Source organism: Alosa alosa, chromosome 24 (genome assembly GCF_017589495.1).
Source record: "Alosa alosa isolate M-15738 ecotype Scorff River chromosome 24, AALO_Geno_1.1, whole genome shotgun sequence".
NCBI lineage: Eukaryota > Metazoa > Chordata > Actinopteri > Clupeiformes > Clupeidae > Alosa > Alosa alosa.
Genome location: NC_063212.1, coordinates 12,258,686 through 12,266,018, shown reverse-complemented (window position 1 = coordinate 12,266,018; position 7,333 = coordinate 12,258,686). Strand labels below are relative to the sequence as shown.

Sequence of the window (7,333 nt, the reverse complement as noted above, 5' to 3'; positions counted from 1 at the left end):
CCAAAAAAATAAAGGCAAAACACGTCCGTGAATTTAAGGATTTTAACCGCATGCTGTGAAGTTACATGCAGGTCTCTTTTACGGAGGAAACCCACGCTAAAATAAAACTCTGTAGTCACGAATTTGATCGTGTTGGTATGAATATATGTTGTAGTATGTGATTCCTACAGTGTAAAAAAAAATATACTAACGTCTTAGAAACGTTGTAAAATTATTGAAATAGATTAAGAAAGCCACCGCTACGGTGATTTCTAATGGTAGATTGATTTGTTTAGATCCAGTGAAATTGCTGCCTTGGCAACGCTACGTCATGGCTTCGGGACTCTATAGCAGAGTGAGAGGAGGGTAGAGGGATAGAGTGTTGAGTGAAGACTACTGCATGAGAAAGAGAAGAGCACGAAAGAAGAAAAAGAAAAGATGACAGCTGGCTACAGTGGTCAGGTTGTGGGAGTTTTTCCTTGCCACAGTTGCCATATGGCGTGCTTGTGGGGGTAAGAGGGTTAAGGCTGCCAGTCTTATGACGTCATTTTCTATATTTTTTGATATGTTGCTGAGTATATCATAAACAGCAAAAGAAAAGTGATTGATAATGACTGACTGACTATTATTGTGTTACATGCTTCAAATGTAAAGCACTTTGAGCTGCATTCTGTGTATGAAAGGTGCTATACAAATAAAGCTTTATTATTATTATTATTATTATTATTATTGTGTCCAGTGGCATCACATTGATCGGGTCTCAGCTGGAGACAAATGGAAATTAGTGTGATCGATAAATGGAGAGAATGGAAGAGAGGAGAAAGAGAGAGTGATGAGAGAGAGAGGGAGGGATGAGGGAGAGAGGGATAAGAAGAAGGGGCAAAGGCAGATGTATTACAGCTGAAAGGAAGTGTTTCCTGTTTCATTGTGGAGCGATGGTTCTCACAGAGAAGAAACTGTATCGCGGCAGCCACTGCAATTAAAGACCTCCGGTTCAATCCAGATAATGGCCTAGTGTGTGAATCTGTGTGTGTGTGGTGCGTGTGTGTGTATGTCTTTGTCTCTCTGTATGCATGTGTGCGCATGTGAGTGCGTACAGGCTCTGTCTGTGAGAGCATGTGTTCACATGCATCAATCTAACAGGCTCTGTGTGTGGGTGAGCATGTGTTCACATGCATCAATCTAATGGTTTGTGTGTGTGTGTGTGTGTGTGTGTGTGTCTGTCAGTCTGATGGTGTGTACTCATCAGCATGCATGTTTGTGTGTGCGTCTGTGTGGATGCGTCTGTCTCTCAGCATGTGTTTGTGTGTGCATTGGTTGGTGCGTGTGTCTATGTGCATTTACACGTGTGTGTGTGTGTGGTGTATGTTTGTGTGTGTGTGTTGTTTGTGTGTATGCGGCCTCCTGTTTCTCTTTCACCCCTCTTGATTGTTTGTGAGGTGCTTTGAGGCAGCAGGAACTGGATGGTACAGGCTGTGCCGGGGAGGGACTAAATATAGCGTCGCACAAATGGGGAGCGGGTGGAGGCGACAGGGGCCCATAAATATAGAGAAACACTTTCTCTCAATTAGAGAGCCGGATGAGCAAACTACGGCAGGCGAGAGGGGACAGAAAGTGTGCTCGGGCTCTAGTGCTGTTTGATTAGAACTGTTGTTTTGCCCAGACCTTTCTCATCTCATCCTCCTCATCCTCCCCTCCCCTGCACATGTTTTGGACGCATGTAGATGGATTAGCCATTTCACTCTCTCTTTCTCAGTCTTATTTTTCTCTCTCTCTCTCTCTCTCTCTCTCTCTCTCTTTATTGGCATGTGTAGGCACTCATCGCAAGATGCAGCGAATATAAGAGTTTAGCTACCAGAAAATATGTAGGCATAAATGTGCCTGTGTCTGTGTCGGTGTGTATGTGTGTGTGAGAGAGAGAGAGAGAAAGTTAACATTCTGTGTTGAGTGCATAGTAATACCCAAAGTTCAACAGAGATGTGCCATCACTTAGTAGTTACTCAACCGTGAATGTTATAGTGTTTAAGTGTAGATCATGTCCTCGAAGTGAATTAGAGTCGGGAGGACTGGATTGGTGTGTGTACATGCATATGTGTAAGTAATACATTTATCCGAGCTTTTCAAGCCGCTGTTTAGATCTTGAATTAATTATACCTTGTTGCAGGATATTCATCATCAGTAGACAGTACTGCACTGCAGTAAAGTGTGTCTGTGTCTGTGTGTTTTGTGTGTGTTTGTGTGTCACTACCGGGGTGGTATGTCCAGCATAAGTCTCTTTTGAGAAAGCACAGACTTGTATACTTGTATGTATTCTGGTGCTTGAGCCTCACAATATTTACATTTCTGTGATGTGTAAGACTGGATAACCGAGGTAGAGACTTGTCTGGTATGTTACTGCTGTGACAGAGCAGCCACCCAGTGGTGGTGTGTGTGTGTGTGTTTCTGTATGCATGTGTGCGCATATGTGTTTGCTTCAGAGAGCAAGAGAAGGAGAGCATCCGTATCATTGTTTGCATGCGTACTGTATGCCTGAGTGTGTCATCTTAGGACAGCCACACCACACACACACACACACACACCATTGGGTGGCTGCTCTGTCACTGCAGTAACATGCCAGGCGAGTCTCTCCCCCTCCTCCTCTGTTGTCCAGTCAGCAGTAACGTGTGACTGCATTTCTTCCTCCTCTTCCTCCTCCCTTGTGCTCGTCAACACCCCCAAAGGGCAAAAGCACAAGAACGTCAGTCACACACACACACACACACACACACACAGACACAGACAAAGACCTCTGATACTATGCATGGCCAGTCTCACTTAAAACACACACACAAACACACACACACACACACACACACACACACACACACACACACACACACACACGTGTAGTTGTGATTGGGTTTATGCCAGGTCTCATGACACATTGTCATATCACACACACACACACACACGCACACACACACACACACACACACACACACACATAGAGACTCACGCACACACACTCACACACATACTCCAACTGTTTCCACCCTCTAGCCGCCTCTGTCCTTACACATCTGCTTTTGCCTTGGCATGTCTTGCTGCATCACTGCATAATGTGCCGTCTATGACGCCAGAGACTACACCATCACTGGCCTATCTTGAGGAGCTCTTCTAAGGGCTCCAGTGAACTCTCAATTCATCAGTCTCCTCACAGCTTCATAACTAAAATTGTTTCCTAAATCTGTACTTCGTGAAATGAATTCAGTCCAGATGAACTTGTAATGGCCAAAGTAAAGACACTGTACTAAAAAAAATAGAATAGAAACATAAGCCAGTGTGTAAAGTGCTATTTTGACTCAATTTACTTGACCTTTATGGATCCCGGGAACGTTTGCGGCTGAATCTCGTGTCATGCTGTGTAATGTTAAATAGACTTTGCTGTTGATCGCCCACTGTGGGAAATCCCCTACCTACAGCACAAGGAATTTAACACCTCTCCTGTGTAAAGGCCTATTCACACCAAGAACGATAACGATAACTATAACTCTAACGTTAACGATAAAAGCGTTCACACTGAACAACGATAAACAAAGTCTCTCCTTGTGTTAATGAATGTGACGGTTAAAATTCAATGGGTTCTGATTGGCTATTAGCTTTTTATCGTTCTGAAAATTGCTCTGAAAGTGATCTAGCGATATCGTTCTTCGTGGTAGGTTATCGTTATAGTTTATGTGTGAACGTCGTCATTCATATTAACGAGAACGATATTTATTTATAGCTATGGTTATCGTTATCGTTCTTGGTGTGAATGGGCCTTAAGTCTGAAATGAATGAATGCCATTAACAACAATTATTAACTATGTGGTGTTTTTCCCTGTCTTTCAGAATGTTGAAGCCTGCTCTACCTGCATCTCTGGAACTCTGGGATATGGAGTCCTGAAAGACTCAGAAACTGGTGTCCAGCCTGCCTCTGTAGCTGAAGAAATGGCAAGACTCAAATGAATAAAACTCAAAGACGTTTGTTTGCGTTTAGAACTGTTCTGGCGTCGATGGCAACCAATGAGAACAAGTGCCAAAAATGAAAAAACACCTTCTAGACAAACAAAGACAAAACCATTAAGACACCTTAAGGGTGCTCTTTGGCTCCTGAGACTGATGGACACACTGCTCGAGCCAATCGTGGGAGAGTATGGACATGACTGCCACGTTGAGGAGCCAATGGTATTGGCCGAGCCCAGTGAAATCTGGACGGCACAAGAACTGAACTGGATTCAGTTGAAAGCTGAGCAGGGGAAGCCCGAAGATGGCCCTTGAATATAATGTAGTGTCTGGATGTATTTGCAGAAGTGCCTATTTGTTTGTCAACAGCCTCATCTTTAGCTATCCCTGCAGCATAGCTTCAAAGTAGAACGTGATAGTGGCTGATGTGGTGGTCTGTTCTCTCGTGTGTGTGTGTGTGTGTGTGTGTGTGTGTGTGTGTGTGTGTGTGTGTGGTGCGTGCGTGTCTGTATGTATGTTTGTAAATGTTTATTTTTTAAATAGAAACACCACCTCAGATGAAAAATATTGCAGTCCATTCTGTAGTGTTTATTGTAAATAATATGTGATGATGAGTGAATGAAAGTCAATGCAACCAGCTAGCCTTACTGCACATCTGAGCTGTATTAGATTAGATGGACTAGTCTACGGTCCTCTCTCACACCCAGTACACACGTGCTATACACACAGGGATGAGCAAAAAATACATTAAAATGTATTTTCATATAAGATACAAATATTTACTTACAGCAACCACAAAATCAACTAAAGTATTTTGTATGTAAAAATACAAAAATATATTTCCATGGCAACATGATCTCCTATTTGGTCATGTTTGACAGCTTTTCACTGTTTATCAAGATACATTACTAATCTATTTTGAGATCCATCATATCAAAATAGGGAGTATTCAAGCCAGCCATGTTCTCAACAAGGCAAAGACATGCATAGAATTTCATGTCATCCAATCAGAGAGAAACAGAAGCTTTTCTATGCACCCACGCTTTCAAACGATCAAGTGTCTGCTTCCTTAGCAGACAGACATTGATCTTTCACCTGCCACGTGTCTTGCAAGCATGAGCAAAGTGCTCAGTACGAATTATATTTCCCAAAGATGCATGCAGTCGAATATGTCACTTTGTATGTACAAATACATGTTGTAATACAAATGATAAAATACCGTTTTGTATTTCAAGTACATGTGTGCATACATGTATCACAAATACAAGCATCCATCTACGCACACACTCACAAAGACAAAGAGAAACTAGTGTGTCCGTTATCTTTTAGAATGACCTGGTACCAGGAGCGAGCTTTTGAGTTGTAGGTGTCCATCACCCGTACAGTACTTGTTGGTTGTTGAGCTGTAAGAGCACTTAACCTGAAATGGCTCAGTCTGTCCTTTTCTGCTCACGGTGTCTGTGCATCAACGCTGCAGTTACACTAAAGTGCCTTCTGTTCATTCTTTCTTTCTTTCTTTCTGTTTTTTTCTTTCTACCTTTTCTATCGTTCTTTCTTTCTCTCTGTGTCTCTGCCGCTTCCTTTTTCCTCTGCGTGTGCTGTAAGGTGTGCTGAGGCGTGAGTGAGTACTTTTGCGTTCTATTTTGGTCCTGTTTTAGTGGTACACCTCCCTCGGAGTCCTCTCCTCCTTGCACGCAACTGGGGTTGGGGGGCTGCCAGTCAGGGACAACTCTCATCAGGAGGCCACACTGCCGACGCCAGCCTGTGCCAAAACGCAATCAGGACGTGTGTGTGTGTGGGTGTGTGTGAAGGGTATGAACTGAAACAATGACTAATGCCATCTTAGCACTTAAAAAAAAATCAACCCAGTTCTTCTGAGAACAACTGCAAAGATGACAATTTGAGGCTTGTTTTTGTTTTGTAATTTCTGTTACAGAATGACCTCAACAGCTTTTTTTTTTTTCTTTTGGAATATTTGTTTAATCTTTTAAGTTGTTGTGGTGGGAGGAAGGGGGTGTTGTTTTGGTTCTCGCCTCAGCCTGTATTCGGCGTCTGAATGACCGCAGTCAGCCTGTTTGACCCCATCCTCTGTTAGTATCTCGCTGTCCTCTAGGAGGGTCAGCATTTCAGGTTGAGAGGCTTTGCTGCTAATGAACATAGAAGAGTTTAACGCTTTTGTGTTGTTACCTGTTGTGGGGTGGGGGTGGGGGTACAAAAACGCGTTGTAGGAGTTCGATCTTTTTCTTCTCTGCCTCCGCCATCACTTCCTGCCATCTCAAACTCTGAATGGCCTTACGTGAAAAAGAGAGAGAGAGAGAAAAAAAAGCCTTCTCACATGATTGCCGGGACGCGACGCGTAACAAAACAACTTCATTGCCTCCAGATTTTTCTCGCTTGGTGTAGACAATTACCCTCAGTGGTCTGTAATGTGGAGGTGGTGAAATGAATAATGTGGACCAGTCTTCCCCTCGCATTGCCGGGCATACACGCAGCACAAGACCGTTCTGTTAAAATGGAGAACACCCAAGACGGCCATGGGTATCCACTTACCATTGTTTCCCTCTTTTAAATTATCTTTTTATGGGTCCTCAATTTGGCACCAGTCTTGAACTGCAGTCTAGTTGAGTGTGTGTTCTGGAAGCGGCATGCCCTAGACATGGAATTGGGGTGGTTAGTTACCAAGTGGAACTATCTGGATCCAGTACGAGATAGTTCTGATGTGATCTGGAACCTTTTTCTTTTATAAGAAATTGACAAGTGTCAACAAGACTTGAAGGAGAAGGACAAAGCCTCTCGTCATGTCCTCTGGGTCTCTGAGGTAACTGTGGCATATGTGAGAATGGATGGGGATGAGTAGAGGTGGTGGTGTGGGGGGAGGCAAGCCAAGGACTGTGTGGAAGGGTGCACACAGGCCAGAGAAAGCTTAGGACAGGAAGAGCTCTTTGGGAGGAGTCCCTCAAGCTATTTAGCTCTATTGTTTTGTTGCCGAGTTGAGGGAATAGCCGCTGCTGGACCAGGGATGTGGACGCAGTAGGGGTGGTGGGAGGTGTCGGTCCAGTTGGGTCAAGGCTGAACTCGGCTGGTCTGGCGAGCGGTTGTGCTCTTGGGGTTGCTTTTCTCCTGGTGAAAAGGATTGTGGGATACAATTATATATTGATGATGATAATGGTGATGATGATTCTTGCCTGTGATGTAGACAAATTGTACTGTTTATTTTTTTTCTTTCACTGTCTGGGGGGGTTGCTGTTAAAGGAAAAAGAAATAAACTGCAAAAAAAGTCAAACCAAATGGAATGTCTGTTTTATTTGTCCTTTGTGGTTTGTGTGTTTTACTAGCTGCTCTTAGTGATTCACATTAGTAAGTAAAATTC

The 7,333-nt window shown here is 43.5% G+C and overlaps 1 long non-coding RNA gene across 1 annotated transcript; it reads left to right on the top strand.

The window, feature by feature from the left end:
- The first annotated feature begins 209 nt into the window (after nt 1–209).
- On the top strand, nt 210–5,183 carry LOC125289122. The gene is made up of 2 exons (XR_007192571.1): nt 210–441; nt 3,850–5,183. It is a non-coding gene; the product is annotated as an uncharacterized LOC125289122 (long non-coding RNA).
- The last annotated feature ends 2,150 nt before the right edge of the window (nt 5,184–7,333 follow it).